The 22,972-nt window shown below is 44.1% G+C and overlaps 19 non-coding genes and 7 pseudogenes across 19 annotated transcripts; all 26 read right to left on the bottom strand.

Moving 5' to 3' along the window:
- Positions 1–1,596: 1,596 nt before the first annotated feature.
- On the bottom strand, positions 1,597–1,715 carry LOC142536191 (5S ribosomal RNA). The gene has a single exon (XR_012818072.1). It is a non-coding gene; the product is annotated as a 5S ribosomal RNA (ribosomal RNA).
- A 674-nt stretch (positions 1,716–2,389) lies between these two features.
- On the bottom strand, positions 2,390–2,507 carry LOC142536196 (5S ribosomal RNA). Its single transcript, XR_012818077.1, has one exon. It is a non-coding gene; the product is annotated as a 5S ribosomal RNA (ribosomal RNA).
- Positions 2,508–3,183: 676 nt separating this feature from the next.
- Positions 3,184–3,300, bottom strand: LOC142536211 (5S ribosomal RNA). Its single transcript, XR_012818084.1, has one exon. It is a non-coding gene; the product is annotated as a 5S ribosomal RNA (ribosomal RNA).
- A 681-nt stretch (positions 3,301–3,981) lies between these two features.
- Positions 3,982–4,100, bottom strand: LOC142536184 (5S ribosomal RNA). Its single transcript, XR_012818066.1, has one exon. It is a non-coding gene; the product is annotated as a 5S ribosomal RNA (ribosomal RNA).
- A 683-nt stretch (positions 4,101–4,783) lies between these two features.
- LOC142536197 (5S ribosomal RNA) lies at positions 4,784–4,898 on the bottom strand. The gene has a single exon (XR_012818078.1). It is a non-coding gene; the product is annotated as a 5S ribosomal RNA (ribosomal RNA).
- Positions 4,899–5,574: 676 nt separating this feature from the next.
- LOC142536210 (5S ribosomal RNA) lies at positions 5,575–5,692 on the bottom strand. The gene has a single exon (XR_012818083.1). It is a non-coding gene; the product is annotated as a 5S ribosomal RNA (ribosomal RNA).
- A 683-nt stretch (positions 5,693–6,375) lies between these two features.
- Positions 6,376–6,494, bottom strand: LOC142536207 (5S ribosomal RNA; annotated as a pseudogene).
- A 690-nt stretch (positions 6,495–7,184) lies between these two features.
- LOC142536208 (5S ribosomal RNA) lies at positions 7,185–7,302 on the bottom strand. Its single transcript, XR_012818082.1, has one exon. It is a non-coding gene; the product is annotated as a 5S ribosomal RNA (ribosomal RNA).
- A 682-nt stretch (positions 7,303–7,984) lies between these two features.
- On the bottom strand, positions 7,985–8,104 carry LOC142536198 (5S ribosomal RNA). The gene has a single exon (XR_012818079.1). It is a non-coding gene; the product is annotated as a 5S ribosomal RNA (ribosomal RNA).
- Positions 8,105–8,783: 679 nt separating this feature from the next.
- LOC142536190 (5S ribosomal RNA) lies at positions 8,784–8,900 on the bottom strand. Its single transcript, XR_012818071.1, has one exon. It is a non-coding gene; the product is annotated as a 5S ribosomal RNA (ribosomal RNA).
- A 1,056-nt stretch (positions 8,901–9,956) lies between these two features.
- On the bottom strand, positions 9,957–10,075 carry LOC142536199 (5S ribosomal RNA). The gene has a single exon (XR_012818080.1). It is a non-coding gene; the product is annotated as a 5S ribosomal RNA (ribosomal RNA).
- Positions 10,076–10,755: 680 nt separating this feature from the next.
- On the bottom strand, positions 10,756–10,874 carry LOC142536192 (5S ribosomal RNA). The gene has a single exon (XR_012818073.1). It is a non-coding gene; the product is annotated as a 5S ribosomal RNA (ribosomal RNA).
- Positions 10,875–11,465: 591 nt separating this feature from the next.
- On the bottom strand, positions 11,466–11,587 carry LOC142536205 (5S ribosomal RNA; annotated as a pseudogene).
- A 688-nt stretch (positions 11,588–12,275) lies between these two features.
- Positions 12,276–12,394, bottom strand: LOC142536185 (5S ribosomal RNA). Its single transcript, XR_012818067.1, has one exon. It is a non-coding gene; the product is annotated as a 5S ribosomal RNA (ribosomal RNA).
- A 684-nt stretch (positions 12,395–13,078) lies between these two features.
- LOC142536188 (5S ribosomal RNA) lies at positions 13,079–13,197 on the bottom strand. Its single transcript, XR_012818069.1, has one exon. It is a non-coding gene; the product is annotated as a 5S ribosomal RNA (ribosomal RNA).
- Positions 13,198–13,880: 683 nt separating this feature from the next.
- LOC142536203 (5S ribosomal RNA) lies at positions 13,881–14,001 on the bottom strand (annotated as a pseudogene).
- A 1,085-nt stretch (positions 14,002–15,086) lies between these two features.
- LOC142536204 (5S ribosomal RNA) lies at positions 15,087–15,210 on the bottom strand (annotated as a pseudogene).
- Positions 15,211–16,294: 1,084 nt separating this feature from the next.
- On the bottom strand, positions 16,295–16,415 carry LOC142536187 (5S ribosomal RNA). Its single transcript, XR_012818068.1, has one exon. It is a non-coding gene; the product is annotated as a 5S ribosomal RNA (ribosomal RNA).
- A 684-nt stretch (positions 16,416–17,099) lies between these two features.
- On the bottom strand, positions 17,100–17,218 carry LOC142536200 (5S ribosomal RNA). Its single transcript, XR_012818081.1, has one exon. It is a non-coding gene; the product is annotated as a 5S ribosomal RNA (ribosomal RNA).
- Positions 17,219–17,932: 714 nt separating this feature from the next.
- LOC142536195 (5S ribosomal RNA) lies at positions 17,933–18,055 on the bottom strand. The gene has a single exon (XR_012818076.1). It is a non-coding gene; the product is annotated as a 5S ribosomal RNA (ribosomal RNA).
- Positions 18,056–18,738: 683 nt separating this feature from the next.
- Positions 18,739–18,861, bottom strand: LOC142536201 (5S ribosomal RNA; annotated as a pseudogene).
- A 683-nt stretch (positions 18,862–19,544) lies between these two features.
- On the bottom strand, positions 19,545–19,667 carry LOC142536194 (5S ribosomal RNA). Its single transcript, XR_012818075.1, has one exon. It is a non-coding gene; the product is annotated as a 5S ribosomal RNA (ribosomal RNA).
- A 682-nt stretch (positions 19,668–20,349) lies between these two features.
- Positions 20,350–20,471, bottom strand: LOC142536206 (5S ribosomal RNA; annotated as a pseudogene).
- Positions 20,472–21,153: 682 nt separating this feature from the next.
- Positions 21,154–21,276, bottom strand: LOC142536193 (5S ribosomal RNA). The gene has a single exon (XR_012818074.1). It is a non-coding gene; the product is annotated as a 5S ribosomal RNA (ribosomal RNA).
- Positions 21,277–21,959: 683 nt separating this feature from the next.
- On the bottom strand, positions 21,960–22,078 carry LOC142536189 (5S ribosomal RNA). Its single transcript, XR_012818070.1, has one exon. It is a non-coding gene; the product is annotated as a 5S ribosomal RNA (ribosomal RNA).
- A 641-nt stretch (positions 22,079–22,719) lies between these two features.
- Positions 22,720–22,839, bottom strand: LOC142536209 (5S ribosomal RNA; annotated as a pseudogene).
- Positions 22,840–22,972: the final 133 nt, after the last annotated feature.

Genomic DNA, 22,972 nt, shown 5'->3' with positions numbered 1-22,972 from the left:
CCGAGATACTTCATTTCACATGTCTATCTGGTCCGATCGAGATTCGATGATTTGAGCCGAAAATCGTCTGTAACAAGTAAAAAAATAGAAACAACACGAAAAGGGGTGCAACACGAGGACTTCCCAGGGGTCACCATCCTGTACTGCTTCGCCCAAGCACGCTTAATCGGAGTTCTGATGGGATCGGGCATTAGTGCTGGTATGATCGCACCGACATGAGTGGGATGTTTATTCTTATATCCCGAGTACGTGTGGAGAGGGCGGCGATGGACAACACGCGGCACTGCTCTCGCCCAATCATAACCATGAAGTTAAGCGTTCTGGCGCGATGGCAGAGCTAGGATGGGTGACCTCCCTGGGAAGACCTCGTGTCGCGACCGTTTACGTAAATTATGGATAAAACAGTCGAAATAATTGTTTTAATGATTAACCGTCTCCGGAGTAATCTGCGTCATACCCTTCCGCACAGAACCGGCTCACGACAACAAAATCGATAAATGTTCCCAGAAAATAGAAAAAAAATAAGAAGAAGGAAATAACGAATGTAAAGCTATTATTATGCCTCGGATACGATAAAATGGAACCGGAATCGAATTTCGAACTTCCTAAGCGGATTTCTCGAGGAAACGAAAGCTTAACAGAAGTAAATCGCAAATTAGAGGGTTAGAGAAGGAATTCGGCTAAAATCTCGTCAGCTCATTGCGTAGTAATGAGTCTCGTCCGTTTGCCCGTTTACAATCAAATTAGCCTACAATTTTGTCCAAATCCGGCAGTGCCGAGCTACTTTCATTTCACATGTCTTATCTGGTCCCGATCGAGATTCAGATGATTTGAGCCGAAAATCGTCTGTCAACAAGAAAAATAGAAAAACAGAAAGGGGTGCAACACGAGGACTTCCCAGGGGCAACATTGTTGCTGGTATGATCGCACCGACATTGGTGGGATGTTTATTCTTATATCCCTCGAGTACGTGTGGAGCGGGCGGCGATGGACAACACGCGGCATGCTCTCGCCCAATCATAACCATGAAGTTAAGCGTTCTGGCGCGATGGCAGAGCTAGGATGGGTGACCTCCCTGGGAAGATCGTGTCGCGACCGTTACGTAAATTATGGATAAAACAGTCGAATTTTTTTAATGAGTTAACCGTCTCCGGAGTAATCTGCGTCATACCCTTCCGCACAGAACCGGCTCACGACAACAAAAATCGATAAATGTTCCCAGAAATAGAGAAAAAAATAAGAAGAAGGAAATAACGAATGTAAAGCTATTATTATGCCTGGGATACGATAAAATGGAACCGGAATCGAATTTCGAACTTCTAAGCGGATTTCTCGAGGAAACGAAAGCTTAACAGAAGCGGTAAATCGCAAATTAGAGGGTCTTAGAGAAGGAATTCGGCTAAAATCTCGTCAGCTCATTGCGTAGTAATGAGTCTCGTCCGTTTGCCGTTTACAATCAAATTAGCCTACAATTTTGTCCAAATCGGCAGTCCGAGCTACTTTCATTTCACATGTCTATCTGGTCCCGATCGAGATTCAGATGATTTGAGCCGAAATCGTCTGTCAACAAGTAATCAAAAATAGAAAAACACGAAAAGGGTGCAACACGAGGACTTCCCAGGGGGTCACCCATCCTAGTACTGCGCTTCGCCCAAGCACGCTTAACTTCGGAGTTCTGATGGGATCCGGTGCATAGTGCTGGTATGATCGCACCCGACATTGAGTGGGATGTTTATTTATATCCCTCGAGTACGTGTGGAGCGGCGGCGATGGACAACACGCGGCACTGCTCTCGCCCAATCATAACCATGAAGTTAAGCGTTCTGGCGCGATGGCAGAGTAGGATGGGTGACCTCCCTGGGAAGACCTCGTGTCGCGACCGTTTACGTAAATTATGGATAAAACAGTCGAAATAATTGTTTTAATGAGTTAACCGTCTCCGAGTAATCTGTCGTCATACCTTCCGCACAGAACCGGCTCACGACAACAAAAATCGATAAATGTTCCCAGAAAATAAAAAAAAAATAAGAAGAAGGAAATAACGAATGTAAAGCTATTATTATCTGGGATACGATAAAATGGAACCGGAATCGAATTTCGAACTTCCTAAGCGGATTTCTCGAGGAAACGAAAGCTTAACAGAAGCGGTAAATCGCAAATTAGAGGGTCTTAGAGAAGGAATTCGGCTAAAATCTCGTCAGCTCATTGCGTAGTAATGAGTCTCGTCCGTTTGCCCGTTTACAATCAAATTAGCCTACAATTTTGTCCAAATCCGGCAGTGCCCGAGCTACTTTCATTTCACATGTCTTATCTGGTCCCGATCGAGATTCAGATGATTTGAGCCGAAAATCGTCTGTCAACAAGTAATCAAAAATAGAAAAACACGAAAAGGGTGCAACACGAGGACTTCCCAGGGGTCACCCATCCTAGTACTGCTCTCGCCCAAGCACGCTTAACTTCGGAGTTCTGATGGGATCCGGTGCATTAGTGCTGGTATGATCGCACCCGACATTGAGTGGGATGTTTATTCTTATATCCCTCGAGTACGTGTGGAGCGGGCGGCGATGGACAACACGCGGCACTGCTTTCGCCCAATCATAACCACGAAGTTAAGCGTTCTGGCGCGATGGCAGAGCTAGGATGGGTGACCTCCTGGGAAGACCTCGTGTCGCGACCGTTTACGTAAATTATGGATAAAACAGTCGAAATAATTGTTTTAATGAGTTAACCGTCTCCGGAGTAATCTGCGTCATACCCTTCCGCACAGAACCGGCTCACGACAACAAAAATCGATAAATGTTCCCAGAAAAAAAAAAAATAAGAAGAAGGAAATAACGAATGTAAAGCTATTATTATGCTGGGATACGATAAAATGGAACCGGAATCGAATTTCGAACTTCCTAAGCGGATTTCTCGAGGAAACGAAAGCTTAACAGAAGCGGTAAATCGCAAATTAGAGGGTCTTAGAGAAGGAATTCGGCTAAAATCTCGTCAGCTCATTGCGTAGTAATGAGTCTCGTCCGTTTGCCCGTTTACAATCAAATTAGCCTACAATTTTGTCCAAATCCGGCAGTGCCCGAGCTACTTTCATTTCACATGTCTTATCTGGTCCCGATCGAGATTCAGATGATTTGAGCCGAAAATCGTCTGTCAACAAGTAATCAAAAATAGAAAAACACGAAAAGGGTGCAACACGAGGACTTCCCAGGGGGTCACCCATCCTAGTACTGCTCGCCCAAGCACGCTTAACTTCGGAGTTCTGATGGGATCCGGTGCATTAGTGCTGGTATGATCGCACCCGACATTGAGTGGGATGTTTATTCTTATATCCCTCGAGTACGTGTGGAGCGGGCGGCGATGGACAACACGCGGCACTGCTCTCGCCCAATCATAACCATGAAGTTAAGCGTTCTGGCGCGATGGCAGAGGTAGGATGGGTGACCTCCCTGGGAAGACCTCGTGTCGCGACCGTTTACGTAAATTATGGATAAAACAGTCGAAATAATTGTTTTTAATGAGTTAACCGTCTCCGGAGTAATCTGCGTCATACCCTTCCGCACAGAACCGGCTCACGACAACAAAAATCGATAAATGTTCCCAGAAAATAGAAAAAAAATAAGAAGAAGGAAATAACGAATGTAAAGCTATTATTATGCCTGGGATACGATAAAATGGAACCGGAATCGAATTTCGAACTTCCTAAGCGGATTTCTCGAGGAAACGAAAGCTTAACAGAAGCGGTAAATCGCAAATTAGAGGGTCTTAGAGAAGGAATTCGGCTAAAATCTCGTCAGCTCATTGCGTAGTAATGAGTCTCGTCCGTTTGCCCGTTTACAATCAAATTAGCCTACAATTTTGTCCAAATCCGGCAGTGCCCGAGCTACTTTCATTTCACATGTCTAATCCGGTCCGATCGAGATTCAGATGATTTGAGCCGAAAATCGTCTGTCAACAAGTAATCAAAAATAGAAAAACACGAAAGGGGTGCAACACGAGGACTTCCCAGGGGGTCACCCATCCTAGTACTGCTCTCGCCCAAGCACGCTTAACTTCGGAGTTCTGATGGGATCCGGTGCATTAGTGCTGGTATGATCGCACCGACATTGAGTGGGATGTTTATTCTTATATCCCTCGAGTACGTGTGGAGCGGGCGGCGATGGACAACACGCGGCACTGCTCTCGCCCAATCATAACCATGAAGTTAAGCGTTCTGGCGCGATGGCAGAGCTAGGATGGGTGACCTCCCTGGGAAGACCTCGTGTCGCGACCGTTTACGTAAATTATGGATAAAACAGTCGAAATAATTGTTTTTAATGAGTTAACCGTCTCCGGAGTAATCTGCGTCATACCCTTCCGCACAGAACCGGCTCACGACAACAAAAATCGATAAATGTTCCCAGAAAATAGAAAAAAAATAAGAAGAAGGAAATAACGAATGTAAAGCTATTATTATGCCTGGGATACGATAAAATGGAACCGGAATCGAATTTCGAACTTCCTAAGCGGATTTCTCGAGGAAACGAAAGCTTAACAGAAGCGGTAAATCGCAAATTAGAGGGTCTTAGAGAAGGAATTCGGCTAAAATCTCGTCAGCTCATTGCGTAGTAATGAGTCTCGTCCGTTTGCCCGTTTACAATCAAATTAGCCTACAATTTTGTCCAAATCCGGCAGTGCCCGAGCTACTTTCATTTCACATGTCTTATCTGGTCCCGATCGAGATTCAGATGATTTGAGCCGAAAATCGTCTGTCAACAAGTAATAAAAAATAGAAAAAACACGAAAAGGGTTGCAACACGAGGAATTCCCAGGGGTCACCCATCCTAGTGCTCTCGCCCAAGCACGCTTAACTTCGGAGTTCTGATGGGATCCGGTGCATTAGTGCTGGTATGATCGCACCCGACATTGAGTGGGATGTTTATTCTTATATCCCTCGAGTACGTGTGGAGCGGGCGGCGATGGACAACACGCGGCACTGCTCTCGCCCAATCATAACCATGAAGTTAAGCGTTCTGGCGCGATGGCAGAGGTAGGATGGGTGACCTCCTGGGAAGACCTCGTGTCGCGACCGTTTACGTAAATTATGGATAAAACAGTCGAAATAATTGTTTTTAATGAGTTAACCGTCTCCGGAGTAATCTGCGTCATACCCTTCCGCACAGAACCGGCTCACGACAACAAAAATCGATAAATGTTCCCAGAAAATAGAAAAAAATAAGAAGAAGGAAATAACGAATGTAAAGCTATTATTATGCCTGGGATACGATAAAATGGAACCGGAATCGAATTTCGAACTTCCTAAGCGGATTTCTCGAGGAAACGAAAGCTTAACAGAAGCGGTAAATCGCAAATTAGAGGGTCTTAGAGAAGGAATTCGGCTAAAATCTCGTCAGCTCATTGCGTAGTAATGAGTCTCGTCCGTTTGCCCGTTTACAATCAAATTAGCCTACAATTTTGTCCAAATCCGGCAGTGCCCGAGCTACATTTCACATGTCTTATCTGGTCCCGATCGAGATTCAGATGATTTGAGCCGAAAATCGTCTGTCAACAAGTAATCAAAAATAAAAAACACGAAAAGGGGTGCAACACGAGGACTTCCCAGGGGGTCACCCATCCTAGTACTGCTTCGCCCAAGCACGCTTAACTTCGGAGTTCTGATGGGATCCGGTGCATTAGTGCTGGTATGATCGCACCCGACATTGAGTGGGATGTTTATTCTTATATCCCTCGAGTACGTGTGGAGGCGGCGATGGACAACACGCGGCACTGCTCTCGCCCAATCATAACCATGAAGTTAAGCGTTCTGGCGCGATGGCAGAGTAGGATGGGTGACCTCCCTGGGAAGACCTCGTGTCGCGACCGTTTACGTAAATTATGGATAAAACAGTCGAAATAATTGTTTTTAATGAGTTAACCGTCTCCGGAGTAATCTGCGTCATACCCTTCCGCACAGAACCGGCTCACGACAACAAAAATCGATAAATGTTCCCAGAAAAAAAAAAAAATAAGAAGAAGGAAATAACGAATGTAAAGCTAGTATTATTCTTAGGATACGATAAAATTGGAACCAGAATCGAATTTCGAACTTCCTAAGCGGATTTCTCGAGGAACGGAACGAAAGCTTAACAGAAGCGGTAAATCGCAATTAGAGGGTCTTAGAGAAGGAATTCGGCTAAAATCTCGTCAGCTCATTGCGTAGTAATGAGTCTCGTCCGTTTGCCCCGTTTACAATCAAATAGCCATACAATTTTGTCCAAAATCCGCAGTGCCCGAGCTACTTCAGTTCACATGTCTTATCTAGTCCCGATCGAGATTCAGATGATTTGAGCCGAAAAATCGCTGTCAACAAGTAATCAAAAAATAGAAATACACGAAAAAGGGTTGCAACACGAGGACTTCCCAGGGGGGTCACCATCCTAGTACTGCTCTCGGCCCAAGCACAGCTAACTTCGGAGTTCTGATGGGATCCGGTGCATAGTGCTGGTCTGATCGCACCCGTCATTGAGTTGGGATGTTTATCTTATATCCCTCGAGTCGGGTGGAGCAAGCGGCAGATGGACAAACACGCGGCACTGTTTCTCGCACAATCAGAACCATGAAGTTAAGCTTTCTGGCGCGATGGCAGAGCTTAGGATGGGTGACCTCCCTGGGAAGACCTCGTGTCGCGACCTGTTTACGTAAATTATGGATTAAAACATCGAATTAATTGTTTTTTAATGAGTTAACCGTTCTCCGAGTATCTGCGTCATACCCTTCCGCACAGAACCGGCTCACGACAACAAAACGATAAATGTTTCCAGAAAATAGAAAAAAAAATAAGAAGAAGGAAATAATGAATGTAAAGCATTATTATGTTTGGATACGATAAAATGGAACCGGAATCGTAATTTCGAACTTCCTAAGCGGATTTCTCGAGGAAACGAAAGCTTAACAGGAAGCGGTGAAATCGCCAAATTAGAGGGTCTTAGAGAAGGAATTTCGGCCTAAAATCTCGTCAGTCATTGCGTAGTAATGAGTCTCGTCCGTTTTGCCCGTTTACAATAAAATTAGCCTACAATTTTGTCCAAATCCGGCAGTGCCCCGAGCTACTTTCATTTCACATGTCTTATCTAGTCCCCGATCGAGATTCAGATGATTTGAGCCGAAATCGTCTGTCAACAAGTAATCAAAAATAGAAATACCCGAAAAGGGTGCAACACGAGGACTTCCCAGGGGGTCACCATCCTAGTACTGCTCTCGCCCAAGCACGCTTAACTTCGGAGTTCTGATGGGATCCGGTGCATTAGTGCTGGTATGATCGCACCCGTCATTGAGTGGGATGTTTATTCTTATATCCCTCGAGGTACGGGTGGAGCAAGCGGCGATGGACAACACGCGGCACTTTTCTCGCCCAATCAGAACCATGAAGTTAAGTGTTCTGGCGCGATGGCAGAGCTAGGATGGGTGACTCCCTGGAAAGACCTCGTGTCGCGACCGTTTACGTAAATTATGGATAAAACAGTCGAAATAATTGTTTTTAATGAGTTAACCGGCTCCGGAGTAATCTGCGTCATACCCTTCCGCACAGAACCGGCTCACGACAACAAAAATCGATAAATGTTCCCAGAAAATAGAAAAAAAATAATAAGAAGGAAATAACGAATTTAAAGCTATTATTATGCCTGAGATACGATAAAATAGAACCGGAATCGAATTTCGAACTTCCTAGGTGGATTTCTCGAGGAACGAAAGCTGAACAGAAGCGGTAAATCGCAAATTAGAGGGTCTTAGAGAAGGAATTCGGCTAAAATCTCGTCAGCTCATTGCGTAGGAATGAGTCTCGTCCGTTTGCCCGTTTACAATCAAATTAGCCTACAATTTTGTCCAAATCCGGCAGTGCCCGAGCTACTTTCATTTCACATATCTTATCTGGTCCCGATCGAGATTCAGTTGATTTGAGCCGAAAATCGTCTGTCAACAAGTAATCAAAAATAGAAAAACACGAAAAAAGGTGCAACACGAAGACTTCCCAGGGGGCACCCATCCTAGTACTGCGCTCTCGCCCAAGCACGCTTAACTTCGGAGTTCAGATGGGATCCGGTGCATTAGTGCTGGTATGATCGCACACGACATTGAGTGGGATGTTTATTCTTATATCCCTCGAGTACGTGTGGAGCGGGCGACGATGAACAACACGCGGCACTGCTCTCGCCCAATCATAACCATGAAGTTAAGCGTTCTGGCTCGATGGCAGAGGTAGGATGGGTGACCTCCCTGTGAAGACCTCGTATTGCGACCGTTTACGTAAATTATAGATAAAACAGTCTAAATAATTGTTTTTAATAAGTTAACCGTCTCCGGAGTAATCTGCGTCATACCCTTCCGCACAGAACCGGCTGATGACAACAAAAATCGATAAATGTTCCTCGAAAATAAAAAAAAATAAGAAGAATGAAATAACGAATGTAGCTATTATTATTCTTGGGATACGATAAAATGGAACCAGAATCGAATTTCGAACTTTCTAAGCGGATTTCTCGAGGAAACGAAAGCTAAACAGAAACGGTAAATCGCAAATTAGGGGGTCTTAGAGAAGGAATTCGGCTAAAATCTCGTCAGCTCATTGCGTAGTAATGAGCCTCGTCCGTTTTCCCGTTTACAATCAAATTAGCCTACAATTTTGTCCAAATCCGGCAGTGCCCGAGCTACTTTCATTTCACATGTCTTATCTAGTCCCGATCGAGATTCAGATGAATTGAGCCGAAAATCGTCTGTCAACAAGTAATCAAAAATAGAAAACACGAAAAGGGGTGCAACACGAGGACTTTCCAGGGGTCACCCATCCTAGTACTGCTCTCGCCCAAGCACCTTAACTTCGGAGTTCTGATGGGATCCGGTGCATTAGTGCTGGTATGATCGCACCCGACATTGAGTGGGATGTTTATTCTTATATCCCTCGAGTACGTGTGGAGCGGGCGGCGATGGACAACACGCGGCACTACTCTCGCCCAATCATAACCATGAAGTTAAGCGTTCTGGCGCGATGGCAGAGCTAGGATGGGTGACCTCCCTGGAAAAACCTCATGTCGCGACCGTTTACGTAAATTATAGATAAAACAGTCGAAATATTGTTTTTAATGAGTTAACCGTCTCCGGAGTAATCTGCGTCATACCCTTCCGCACAGAACCGGCTCACGACAACAAAAATCGATAAATGTTTCCAGAAAATAGAAAAAAAAATAAGAAGAAGGAAATAACGAATGTAAAGCTGTTATTATGCCTGGGATACGATAAAATGGAACCGGAATCGAATTTCGAACTTTCTAAGCGGATTTCTCGAGGAAACGAAAGCTTAACAGAAGCGGTAAATCGCAAATTAGAGGGTCTTAGAGAAGAAATTCGGCTAAAATCTCGTCAGCTCATTGCGTAGTAATGAGTCTCGTCCGTTTGCCCGTTTACAATCAAATTAGCCTACAATTTTGTCCAAATCCGGCAGTGCCCGAGCTACTTTCATTTCACATGTCTTATCTGGTCCCGATCGAGATTCAGATGATTTGAACCGAAAATCGTCTGTCAACAAGTAATCAAAAATAGAAAAACACGAAAAGGGGTGCAACACGAGGACTTCCAAGAATGTAAAGCTATTATTATTCCTGGGATACGATAAAATGGATCCGGAATCGAATTTCGAACTTCCTAAATGGATTTCTCGAGGAAACGGAACATTAACAGAAGCGGTAAATCGCAAATTAGAGGGTCTTAGAGAAGAAATTTAGCTAAAATCTCGCGAGCACTTTGCGAAGTAATGAGTCTCGTCCGTTTGCCCGTTTACAATAAAATTAGCCTACAATTTTGTCCAAATCAGGCACTACCCGAGCTACGCTGATTTCACATGTCTTATTTGGTCCCGATCGATATTCAGATGATTTGAGCAGAAAATCGTCCGTCAACAAGTAATCAAAAATAGAAAAACACGAAATGGGGTACAACACGAGGACTTCCTAGGGGGTCACCCATCCTAGTACTGCTCTCTCCCAAGCACGCTTAACTTCGGAGTTATGATGGGATCCAGTGCAATAGTGCTGGTATGATAGCACCCGACATTGAGTGGGATGTTTATTCTTATATCCCTCGAGTACGTGTGGAGCAGGCGGCGATGGACAACACGCGGCACTGCTCTCGCCTTAATCATAACCATGAAGTTAAGCGTTCTGGCGCGATGGCAGAGGTAGGATGGGTGACCTCCCTGGGAAGACCTCGTTTCGCGACCGTTTACGTAAATTATGGATAAAACAGTCTAAATAATTGTTTTTAATGAGTTAACCGTCTCCGGAGTAATCTGCGTCATACCCTTCCACACAGAACCGGCTAACGACAACAAAAATCGATAAATATTCCCACAAAATAGAAAAAAATTAGAAAAAGAAATAGCGAATGTAAAGCTATTATTATGCTTGGGATACGATAAAATGGAACCGGAATCGAATTTAGAACTTACTAAGCGGATTTCCAAGGAAACGGAAGCTTAAAAGAAGCAATAAATCGCAAACTAGAGGGTCTTAGAGAAGGAATTCGGCTAAAATCTCGTCAGCTCATTGCGTAGTAAAGTGTCCCGGTCGTTTGCCCGTTTACTATCAAATTAGCCTACAATTTTGTCCAAATCCGGCAGTGCCCGAGCTACGTTGATTTCTCATGTCTTATCAGGTCACGATCAGGATTCAGATGATTTGAGCCGAAAATCGTCTGTCAACAAGTAATCAAAAGTAGAAAACACGAAAATGGGTGCAACACGAGAACTTCCCAGGGGGTCACCCATCCTAGTACTGCTCTCTCCCAAGCATGCTTAACTTCGGAGTTCTGATGGGATCCGGTGCATTAGTGCTGTTATGATTGCACCCGACATTGTGTGGGATGTTTATTCTTATATCCCTCGAGTACGTGTGTAGCGGGCGGCGATAGACAACACGCGGCACTGCTCTCGCCCAATCAGAACCATGAAGTTAAGCGTTTTGTTTTTAATTAGTTATCCGTCTCGGGAGTAATCTGCGTCATACCCTTCCGCACAGAACCGGCTCACGACAACAAAAATCACTAAATGTTCCTAGAAAATAGAAAAAAAAATAAGAAGAAGAAAATAGCGAATGTAAAGCTATTATTATGCCTGGGATACGATAAAATGGAACTTGAATCGAATTTCGAACTTCCTAAACATTTTTTATCGAGGAAACGGAAGCTTAACAGAAGCGAAAAATCGCAAATTAGAGGGTCTTAGATAAGGAATTCGGCTAAAATCTCACCAGATCATTGAGAAGTAACGAGTCTCGTTCGTTTGCCCGTTTACAATCAAATTAGCCTACAATTTTGTCCAAATCCGGCAGTGCCCGAGCTACGTTGATTTCAAATGTTTTATCTGGTCCCGATCGAGATTCAGATGATTGGAGCCAAAATTCGTCTGTCAACAAGTAATCAAAAATAGAAAAACACGAAAAGGTGTACAACACGAGGACATCCCAGGGGGTCACCCATCCTAGTACTGCGCTTTCGCCCAAGCACGCTTAACTTCGGAGTTCTGATGGGATCCTGTGCATTAGGTGCTGGTATGATCGCACCGACCTTGAGTTGGATGTATATTTTAATATCCCTCGTGTACGTGTGGAGCGGGCGGCGATGGACAACACGCGGCACTGCTGTCGCCCAATCATAACCATGACGTTAAGCGTTCTGGCGCGATGGCAGAGCAAGGATGGGTGACCTCCCTGGGAAGTCCTCGTGTCGCGACTATTTGCTTAAATTATGGCAAAAACAGTCGAAATAATTGTTTTTAATGAGTTAACCGTCTCCGGAGTAATCTGCGTCATACCCTTCCGCACAGAACCGGCTCACGACATCAAAAATCGCAAAATGTTCCCAGAACATAGAAAAAAAATAAGAAGAAGAAAATAGCGAATGTAAAGCTATTATTATGCCTTGGGATACGATAAAATGGAACCGGAATCGAATTTCGAACTTGCTAAGCGGATTTCTCGAGGAAATGGAAGCTTAACAGAAACGGAAAATCGCAAATTAGAGGGTCTTAGAGAAGGAATTCGGCTAAAATCTCGTCAGCCTCATTGCGGAGTAATGAGTCTCGTTCGTTTGCCCTGTTACAATAAAATTAACCTACAATTTTGTCCAAATCCGGCAGTGCCCGAGCTACGTTGATTTCACATGTCTTATTTGTTCCCGATCGAGATTCAGAATATTTGAGCCGAAAATCGTCTGTCAACAAGTAATCAATCAAAAATAGAAAAACACAAAAATGGGTGCAACACGAGGACTTTCCAGGGGGTCATCCATCCTAGTACTTCTCTCGCCCAAGCACGCTTAACTTCGGAGTTCTGATGGGATCCGGTGCATTAGTGCTGGTATTATCGCACCCGACATTGAGTGGGATGTTTATTCTTATATCCTCGAGTACGTGTGGAGCGGGCGACGATGGACAACACGCGGCACTGCTCTCGCACAATCATAACCATGAAGTTAAGCGTTCTAGCGCGATGGTAGAGCTAGGATGGGCGACCTCCCTGGGAAGACTTTGTGTCGCGATCGTTTACGTAAATTATGGATAAAACAGTTGAAATAATTGTTTTTAATGAGTTAACCTTCTCCGGAGTAATCTGCGTCATACCCTTTCGCACAAAACCGCCTCACGACAACAAAAATCGCAAAATATTCCCAGAAAATAGAAAAAAAAATAAGAAGAAGGTAATAGCGAATGTAAAGCTATTATTATGCCTGAGATACGATAAAATGGAACCGGAATCGAATTTCTAACTTCTAAAGCCGATTTCTCGAGGAAATGGAAGCTTAACAGAAGCGGTAAATCGTAAATTAGAGGGATCTTAGAGAAGGAATTTAGCTAAAATATCGCCAGCTCTTTGCGGAGTAATAATTCTCGTCCGTTTGCCCGTTTACACTCAAATTAGCCTATAATTTTGTCCAAATCTAGCAGTGCCCGAGCTACGTTGATTTCACATGTCTTATCTGGTCCCGATCGAGATTCAGATGATTTGAGCCGAAAATCGTCTGTCAACAAGTAATAAAAAATAGAAAAACATGAAAAGGGGTGCAACACGAAGACTTCCCAAAGGGTCACCCATCCTAGTATTGCTCTCGCCCAAGCACGCTTAACTTCGGAGTTCTGATGTGATCCGGTGCATTAGTGCTGGTATGATCGCACCCAGACATTGAGTGATATGTTTATTCTTATATCCCTCGAGTACGTGTGGAGCGGGCGGCGATGGACAACACGCGGCACTGCTCTCGCCCAATCATAACCATGAAGTTAAGCGTTCTGGCGCGATGGCAGAGCTAGGATGGGTGACCTCCCTGGGAAGTCCTCGTGTCGCGACCGTTTACGTAAATTATGGCAAAAACAGTCGAAATAATTGTTTTAAATGAGTTAACCGTCTCCGGAGTAATCTGCGTCATACCCTTCCGCACAGAACCGGCTCACGACAACAAAAATCGCTAAATGTTCCCAGAAAATAAGAAAAAAATAAGAAGAAGGAAATAGCGAATGTAAAGCTATTATTATGCCTGGGATATGATAAAATGGAACCGGAATCGAATTTCGAACTTCCTAAGCGGATTTCTCGAGGAAACGAAAGCTTAACAGAAGCGGTAAATCGCAAATTAGAGGGTCTTAGAGAAGGAATTCGGCTAAATCTCGTCAGCTCATTGCATAGTAATGAGTCTCGTCCGTTTGCCCGTTTACAATCAAATTAGCCTACAATTTTGTCCAAATCCGGCAGTGCCCGAGCTACTTTCATTTCACATGTCTTATATGGTCCCGATCGAGATTATGATGATTTGAGCCGAAAATCGTCTGTCAACAAGTAATGAAAAATAGAAAAACACGAAAAAGGGTGCAACACGAGGACTTCCCAGGGGGGTCACCCTCCCTACTACTGCTCTCAGCGCAAGCACGCTTAACTTCGGAGTTCTGATGGGATCCGGTGCATTAGTGCTGGCATGATCGCACCCGACATTGAGTGGGATGTTTCTTCTTATATCCCTCGAGTACGTGTGGAGCGAGCGGCGATGGACAACACGCGGCACTGCTCTCGCCCAATCATAACCATGAATTTACGCGTTCTGGCGCGATGGCAGAGCTAGGATAGGTGACCTCTCTAGGAAGACCTCGTTGTGCGACTGTTTACGTAAATTATGGATAAAACAGTCGAAATAATTGTTTTTAATGAGTTATCCGTCTCTGGAGTAATCTGCGTCATACACTTCCGCACAGAACCGGCTCACGACAACAAAAATCGATAAATATACCCAGAAAATAGAAAAAAAAATAAGAAGAAGGGAATAGCGAATGTAAAGCCATTATTATGTCTGGGATACGATAAAATGGAATGGGAATCGAATTTCGAACTTCCTAAATGGATTTCTCGAGGAAACGAAAGCTTAACAGAAGCGGAAAATCGAAAATTAGAGGGTCTTAGAGAAGGAATTCGGCTAAAATCTCACCAGCTCATTGCGGAGTAACGAGTCTCGTTTTTTTTGCCCGTTTACAATCAAATTAGCCTACAATTTTGTCCAAATCCGGCAGTGTTCCGAGCTATGTTGATTTCAGTCGAAATAATTGTTTTTAATGAGTTAACCGTCTCCGGGGTAATCTGCGTCATACCCTTTCGCACAGAACCGGCTCACGACAACAAAAATCGATAATGGTTCCCAGAAAATAGAAAAAAAATAAGAAGAAGAAAATAACGAATGTAAAGCTATTATTATGCCTGGGATACGATAAAATGGAACCGGAATCGAATTTCGAGCTTCCTAAGCGGATTTCTCGAGGAAACGAAAGCTTAACAGAAGCGGTAAATCGCAAATTCGAGGGTCTTAGAGAAGGAATTCGGCTAAAATCTCGTCAGTTCATTGCGTAGTAATGAATCTCGTCCGTTTGCCCGTTTACAATCAAATTAGCCTACAATTTTGTCCAAATCCGGCAGTGCCTGAGCTACTTTCATTTCACATGTCTTATCTGGTCCCGATCGAGATTCAGATGATTTGAGCCGAAAATCGTCTGTCAACAAGTAATCAAAAATAGAAAAACACGAAAAGGGGTGCAACTCGAGGACTGGGAATCCCAGGGGGTCACCCATCCTAGTACTTCTCTCGCACAAGCACGCTTAACTTCGGAGTTTTGATGGGATGCGGTGCATTAGTGCTGGTATGATCGCACCCGACATTGAGTGGGATGTTTATTCTTATATCCCTCGATTACGTGTGGAGCGGGCGGCGATGGACAACACGCGGCACTGCTCTCGCCCAATCATAATCATGAAGTTAAGCGTTCTGGCGCGATGGCAGAGCAAGGATGGGTGACCACCCTGGGAAGACCTCGTGGTGCGACTGTTTACGTAAATTATGGATAAAACAGTCGAAATAATTGTTTTTAATGAGTTATCCGTCTCTGGAGTAATCTGCGTCATACACTTCCGCACAGAACCGGCTCACGACAACAAAAATCGATAAATATACCCAGAAAATAGAAAAAAAAATAAGAAGAAGGGAATAGCGAATGTAAAGCAATTATTATGTCTGGGATACGATAAAATGGAATGGGAATCGAATTTCGAACTTCCTAAATGGATTTCTCGAGGAAACGAAAGCTTAACAGAAGCGGAAAATCGAAAATTAGAGGGTCTTAGAGAAGGAATTCGGCTAAAATCTCACCAGCTCATTGCGGAGTAACGAGTCTCGTTTTTTTGCCCGTTTACAATCAAATTAGCCTACAATTTTGTCCAAATCCGGCAGTGCCCGAGCTATGTTGATTTCAGTCGAAATAATTGTTTTTAATGAGTTAACCGTCTCCGGGGTAATCTGCGTCATACCCTTTCGCACAGAACCGGCTCACGACAACAAAAATCGATAATGGTTCCCAGAAAATAGAAAAAAAATAAGAAGAAGAAAATAACGAATGTAAAGCTATTATTATGCCTGGGATACGATAAAATGGAACCGGAATCGAATTTCGAGCTTCCTAAGCGGATTTCTCGAGGAAACGAAAGCTTAACAGAAGCGGTAAATCGCAAATTCGAGGGTCTTAGAGAAGGAATTCGGCTAAAATCTCGTCAGCTCATTGCGTAGTAATGAATCTCGTCCGTTTGCCCCGTTTACAATCAAATTAGCCTACAATTTTGTCCAAATCCGGCAGTGCCTGAGCTACTTTCATTTCACATGTCTTATCTGGTCCCGATCGAGATTCAGATGATTTGAGCCGAAAATCGTCTGTCAACAAGTAATCAAAAATAGAAAAACACGAAAAGGGGTGCAACACGAGGACTTCCCAGGGGGTCACCCATCCTAGTACTGCGCTTTCGCCCAAGCACGCTTAACTTCGGAGTTCTGATGGGATCCGGTGCATTAGTGCTGGTATGATCGCACCCGACATTGAGTGGGATGTTTATTCTTATATCCCTCGAGTACGTGTGGAGCGGACGGCGATGGACAACACGCGGCACTGCTCTCGCCCAATCATAACCATGAAGTTAAGCGTTCTGGCGCGATGGTAGAGCAAGGATGGGTGACCACCTTGGGAAGACCTCGTGTCGCGACCGTTTACGTAAATTATGGATAAAACAGTCGAAATAATTGTTTTTAATGAGTTAACTGTCTCCGGAGTAATCTTCGTCATACCCTTCCGCACAGAACCGGCTCACGACAACAAAATTCAATAAATGTTCCCAGAAAATAGAAAAAAAAATAAGAAGAAGGAAATAAAGAATGCAAAGCTATTATTATGCCTGAGATACGATAAAATGGAACCGGAATCGAATTTCGAACTTCCTAAGCGGATTTCTCGAGGAAACGAAAGCTTAGCAGATGCGGTAAATGGCAAATTAGAGGGTCTTAGAGAAGGAATTCGTCTAAAATCTCGTCAGCTCATTGCGTAGTAATGAGTCTCGTCCGTTTGCCCGTTTACAATCAAATTAAACTACAATTTTGTCCAAATCCGGCAGTGCCCGAGCTACTTTCATTTCACATGTCTTATCTGGTCCCGATCGAGATTCAGATGATTTGAGCCGAAAATCGTCTGTCAACAAGTAATCAAAAATAGAAAAACACTAAAAAAGGTGCAACCACGAGGACTTCTCAGGGGGTCACCCACCTAGTACTGCTCTCGCGCAAGCACGCTTAACTTCGGAGTTTTGATGGGATCCGGTGCATTAGAGCTAGTATGATCGCACCCGACATTGAGTGGGATGTTTATTTTTATATCCCTCGAGTTTGTGTGGAGCGGGCGGCGATGGACAACATGCGGCACTGCTCTCGCCCAATCATAACCATGAAGTTAAGCGTTCTAGCGCGATGGTAGAGCTAGGATGGGTGACCTCCCTGAGAGGACCTCGTGTCGCGACCGTTTACGTAAATTATGAATAATACAGTCGAAATAATACGTAAATTATGTATAAAACAGTCGAAATAATTGTTTTTAATGAGTTAACCGTCTCCGGAGTAATCTGCGTCATACCCTTCCGCACAGAACCGGCTCACGACAACAAAAATCGCTAAATGTTCCCAGAAAATAAGAAAAAAATAAGAAGAAGGAATTAGCGAATGTAAAGCTATTATTATGCCTGGGATATGATAAAATATAACCGGAATCAAATTTCGAACTTCCTAAGCGGATTTCTCGAGGAAACGAAAGTTTAACAGAAGCAGTAAATCGCAAATTAGAGGGTCTTAGAGAAGGAATTCGGCTAAAATCTCGTCAGCTCATTGCATAGAATGAGTCTCGTCCGTTTGCCCGTTTACAATCAAATTAGCCTACAATTTTGTCCAAATCCGGCAGTGCCCGAGCTACTTTCATTTCACATGTCCTATCTAGTCTCGATCGAGATTCAGATGATTTGAGCCGAAAATCGTCTGTCAACAAGTAATCAAAAATAGAAAAACACGAAAAGAGGTGCAACACGAGGACTTCCCAGGGGGTCGGTCACACATCCTAGTACTGCTCTCGCCCAAGCACCCTTAACTTCGGAGTTCGGATGGGATCCGGTGCATTAGTGCTGGTATGATCGCACCCGACATTGAGTGGGAAGTTTATTCTTATATCCCTCGAAGACTTGGGGAGCGGGCGGCGATGGACAACACGCGGCACTGCTCTCGCCCAATCATAACCATGAAGTTAAGCGTTCTGGCGCGATGGCAGAGTTAGGATGGGTGACCTCCCTGGGAAGACCTCGTGTCACGACCGTTTACGTAAATTATGGTTAAAACAGTCGAAATAATTGTTTTTAATGAGTTAACCATCTCCGGAGTAATCTGCGTCATACCCTTCCGCACAGAACCGGCTCACGACAACAAAAATCGATTAATGTTCCCATAAAATAGAAAAAAATAAGAAGAAGGAAATAACAAATGTGAAGCTATTATTATGCCTGGGATACGATAAAATGGAACCGGAATCGAATTTCGAACTTCCTAAGCGGATTTCTCGAGGAAACGAAAGCTTAACAGAAGCGGTAAATCGCAAATTAGAGGGTCTTAGAGAAGGAATTCGGCTAAAATCTCGTCAGCTCATTGCGTAGTAATGAGTCTCGTCCGTTTGCCCGTTTACAATCAAATTAGCCTACAATTTTGTTCCAAATCCGGCAGTGCCCGAGCTACTTTCATTTCACATGTCTTATCTAGTCCCGATCGAGATTCAGATGATTTGAGCCGAAAATCGTCTGTCAACAAGTAATCAAAAATAGAAAAACACGAAAAGGGGTGCAACACGAGGACTGGGAATCCCAGGGGTCACCCATCCTAGTACTGCTCTCGCACAAGCACGCTTAACTTCGGAGTTCTGATGGGATGCGGTGCATTAGTGCTGGTATGATCGCACCCGACATTGAGTGGGATGTTTATTCTTATATCCCTCGAGTACGTGTGGGGCGGGCGGCGATGGACAACACGTGGCACTGCTCTCGCCCAATCATAACCATGAAGTTAAGCGTTCTGGCGCGATGGCGGAGCTAGGATGAGTGATCTCCCTGGGAAGACCTCGTGTCGCGACCGTTTACGGAAATTATGGATAAAACAGTCGAAATAATTGTTTTTAATGAGTTAACCGTCTCCGGAGTAATCTGCGTCATACCCTTCCGCACAGAACCGGCTCAGGACAACAAAAATCGATAAATGTTCCCAGAAAATAGAAAAAAAAATAAGAAGAAGGAAATAACGAATGTAAAGCTATTATTATGCCTGGGATACGATAAAATGGAACAGGAATCGAATTTCGAACTTCCTAAGCGGATTTCTCGAGGAAACGAAAGCTTAACAGAAGCAGTAAATCGCAAATTAGAGGGTCTTAGAGAAGGAATTCGGCTAAAATCTCGTCAGCTCATTGAATAGAATGAGTCTCGTCCGTTTGCCCGTTTACAATCAAATTAGCCTACAATTTTGTCCAAATCCGGCAGTGCCCGAGCTACTTTCATTTCACATGTCCTATCTAGTCTCGATCGAGATTCAGATGATTTGAGCCGAAAATCGTCTGTCAACAAGTAATCAAAAATAGAAAAACACGAAAAGAGGTGCAACACGAGGACTTCCCAGGGGGTCGATCACACATCCTAGTACTGCTCTCGCCCAAGCACCCTTAACTTCGGAGTTCGGATGGGATCCGGTGCATTAGTGCTGGTATGATCGCACCCGACATTGAGTGGGAAGTTTATTCTTATATCCCTCGAAGACTTGGGGAGCGGGCGGCGATGGACAACACGCGGCACTGCTCTCGCCAATCATAACCATGAAGTTAAGCGTTCTGGCGCGATGGCAGAGTTAGGATGGGTGACCTCCCTGGGAAGACCTCGTGTCACGACCGTTTACGTAAATTATGGTTAAAACAGTCGAAATAATTGTTTTTAATGAGTTAACCATCTCCGGAGTAATCTGCGTCATACCCTTCCGCACAGAACCGGCTCACGACAACAAAAATCGATTAATGTTCCCATAAAATAGAAAAAAATAAGAAGAAGGAAATAACAAATGTGAAGCTATTATTATGCCTGGGATACGATAAAATGGAACCGGAATCGAATTTCGAACTTCCTAAGCGGATTTCTCGAGGAAACGAAAGCTTAACAGAAGCGGTAAATCGCAAATTAGAGGGTCTTAGAGAAGGAATTCGGCTAAAATCTCGTCAGCTCATTGCGTAGTAATGAGTCTCGTCCGTTTGCCCGTTTACAATCAAATTAGCCTACAATTTTGTTCCAAATCCGGCAGTGCCCGAGCTACTTTCATTTCACATGTCTTATCTAGTCCCGATCGAGATTCAGATGATTTGAGCCGAAAATCGTCTGTCAACAAGTAATCAAAAATAGAAAAACACGAAAAGGGGTGCAACACGAGGACTGGGAATCCTAGGGGTCACCCATCCTATACTGCTCTCGCACAAGCACGCTTAACTTCGGAGTTCTGATGGGATGCGGTGCATTAGTGCTGGTATGATCGCACCCGACATTGAGTGGGATGTTTATTCTTATATCCCTCGAGTACGTGTGGGGCGGGCGGCGATGGACAACACGTGGCACTGCTCTCGCCCAATCATAACCATGAAGTTAAGCGTTCTGGCGCGATGGCGGAGCTAGGATGAGTGATCTCCCTGGGAAGACCTCGTGTCGCGACCGTTTACGGAAATTATGGATAAAACAGTCGAAATAATTGTTTTTAATGAGTTAACCGTCTCCGGAGTAATCTGCGTCATACCCTTCCGCACAGAACCGGCTCAGGACAACAAAAATCGATAAATGTTCCCAGAAAATAGAAAAAAAAATAAGAAAAAGGAAATAACGAATGTAAAGCTATTATTATGCCTGGGATACGATAAAATGGAACAGGAATCGAATTTCGAACTTCCTAAGCGGATTTCTCGAGGAAACGAAAGCTTAAGAGAAGCGGTAAATCGCAAATTAAAGGGTCTTAGAGAAGGAATTCGGCTAAAATCTTCAGCTCATTGCGTAGTAATAAGTGTCGTACGTTTGCCCGTATACAATCAAATTAGCCTACAATTTTGTCCAAATCCGGCAGTGCCCGAGCTACTTTCATTTCACATGTCTTATCTGGTTCCGATTGAGATTCAGATGATTTGAGCCGAAAATCGTCTATCAACAAGTAATCAAAAATAGAAAAACACGAAAAGAGGTGCAACACGAGGACTTCCCAGGGGGTCGGTCACACATCCTAGTACTGCTCTCGCCCAAGCACGCTTAACTTCGGAGTTCTGATGGGATCCGGTGCATTAGTGCTGGTATGATCGCACCCGACATTGAGTGGGATGTTTATTCTTATATCCCTCGAGTACGTGTGGAGCGGGCGACGATGGACAACACGCGGCACTGCTCTCGCCCAATCATAACCATGAAGTTAAGCGTTCTAGCGCGATGGCAGAGCTAGGATGGTGACCTCCCTTGGAAGACCTCGTGGCGCGACCGTTTACGTAAATTATGGGATAAAACAGTCGAAATAATTGTTTTTAATGTGTTAACCGTCTCTGGAGTAATCTGTGTCATACCCTTCTTCACAGAACCGGCTAACGACAACAAAAATCGATAAATATTCCCAGAAAATAGAAAAAAAATAAGAAGAAGGAAATAACGAATGTAAAGCTATTATTATGCCTGGGATACGATAAAATGGAACCGAAATCGAATTTCAAACTTCCCTAAGCGGATTTCATTACGAAACGAAAGCTTAACAGAAGCGTAAATCGCAAATTAGAGGGTCTTAGAGAAGGAATTCGGCTAAAATCTCGTCAGCTCATTGCATAGTAATGAGTCTCGTCCGCTTGCCCGTTTACAATCAAATTAGCCTACAATTTTGTCCAAATCCGGCATTGACCGAGCTACTTTCATTTCACATGTCTTATCTGGTCCCGATCGAGATTCAGATGATTTGAGACGAAAATCGTCTGTCAACAAGTAATCAAAAATATAAAAACACGAAAAGGGTTGCAACATGAAAACTTTCCATGGGGTCACCCATCCTAGTACTGTTCTCGCCCAAGCACGCTTAACTTCGGAGTTCTGATGGGATCCGGTGCATTAGTGCTGGTATGATCGCACCCGACATTGAGTGGGATGTTATTCTTATATCCTCGTACGTGTGGAGCGGGCGGCGATGGACAACACGCGGCACTGCTCTCGCCCAATCATAACCATGAAGAAGTTAAGCGTTCTGGCGCGATGGCAGAGTAGGATGGGTGACCTCCCTGGGAAGACCTCGTGTCGCGACCGTTTACGTAAATTATGGAAAAACAGTCGAAATAATTGTTTTTAATGAGTTAACCGTCTCCGGAGTAATCTGCGTCATACCCTTCCGCACAGAACTGGATAACACAAAAAAAAAATAAGAAGAAGGAAATAACGAATGTAAAGCTATTATTATGTTTGGGATACGATTAAAATGGAACCGGAAATCGAATTTCGACTTCCTAAGCGGATTTCTCGAGAAACGAAAGCTTAACAGAAGCGGTAAATCGCAAATTAGAGGGTCTTAGAGAAGAATTCGGCTAAAACTCTCGTCATCTCATTGCGTAGTAATGAGTCTGTCCGTTTGCCCGTTTACAATCAAATTAGCCTACAATTTGTCCAAATCCGTAGTGCCCGAGCTACTTTATTTCACATGTGTTATCTGGTCCCGATCGAGATTCAGATGATTTAGCCGAAAATCGTCTGTCTACAAGTAATAAAAATAGAAAAACACGAAAGGGTGCAACACGAGGAGAGTTCCCAGGGGGTCACCATCCTAGTACTGCTCTCGCCCAAGCATGCTTGACTTCGGAGTTCTGATTGGATCCGGTTGCATTAGTGCGGTATGATCGCACCCAACATTGAGTGGGGTGTTTTTATTTATATCCCTCGACGTAGTGGAGCGGGCGGCGATGGACAAACGCGGCACTGCTCTCGCCCAATTAACCATGAAGTTAGCGTTCTGGCGCGATGGCAGAGCTAGGATGGGT

Source organism: Primulina tabacum, unplaced genomic scaffold (assembly GCF_025594145.1).
Source record: "Primulina tabacum isolate GXHZ01 unplaced genomic scaffold, ASM2559414v2 Contig1240, whole genome shotgun sequence".
NCBI classification, from domain to species: Eukaryota; Viridiplantae; Streptophyta; class Magnoliopsida; order Lamiales; family Gesneriaceae; genus Primulina; species Primulina tabacum.
The sequence above is the reverse complement of the archived record's forward strand: the minus strand, read 5'-3'. Positions and strand labels throughout refer to the sequence as shown.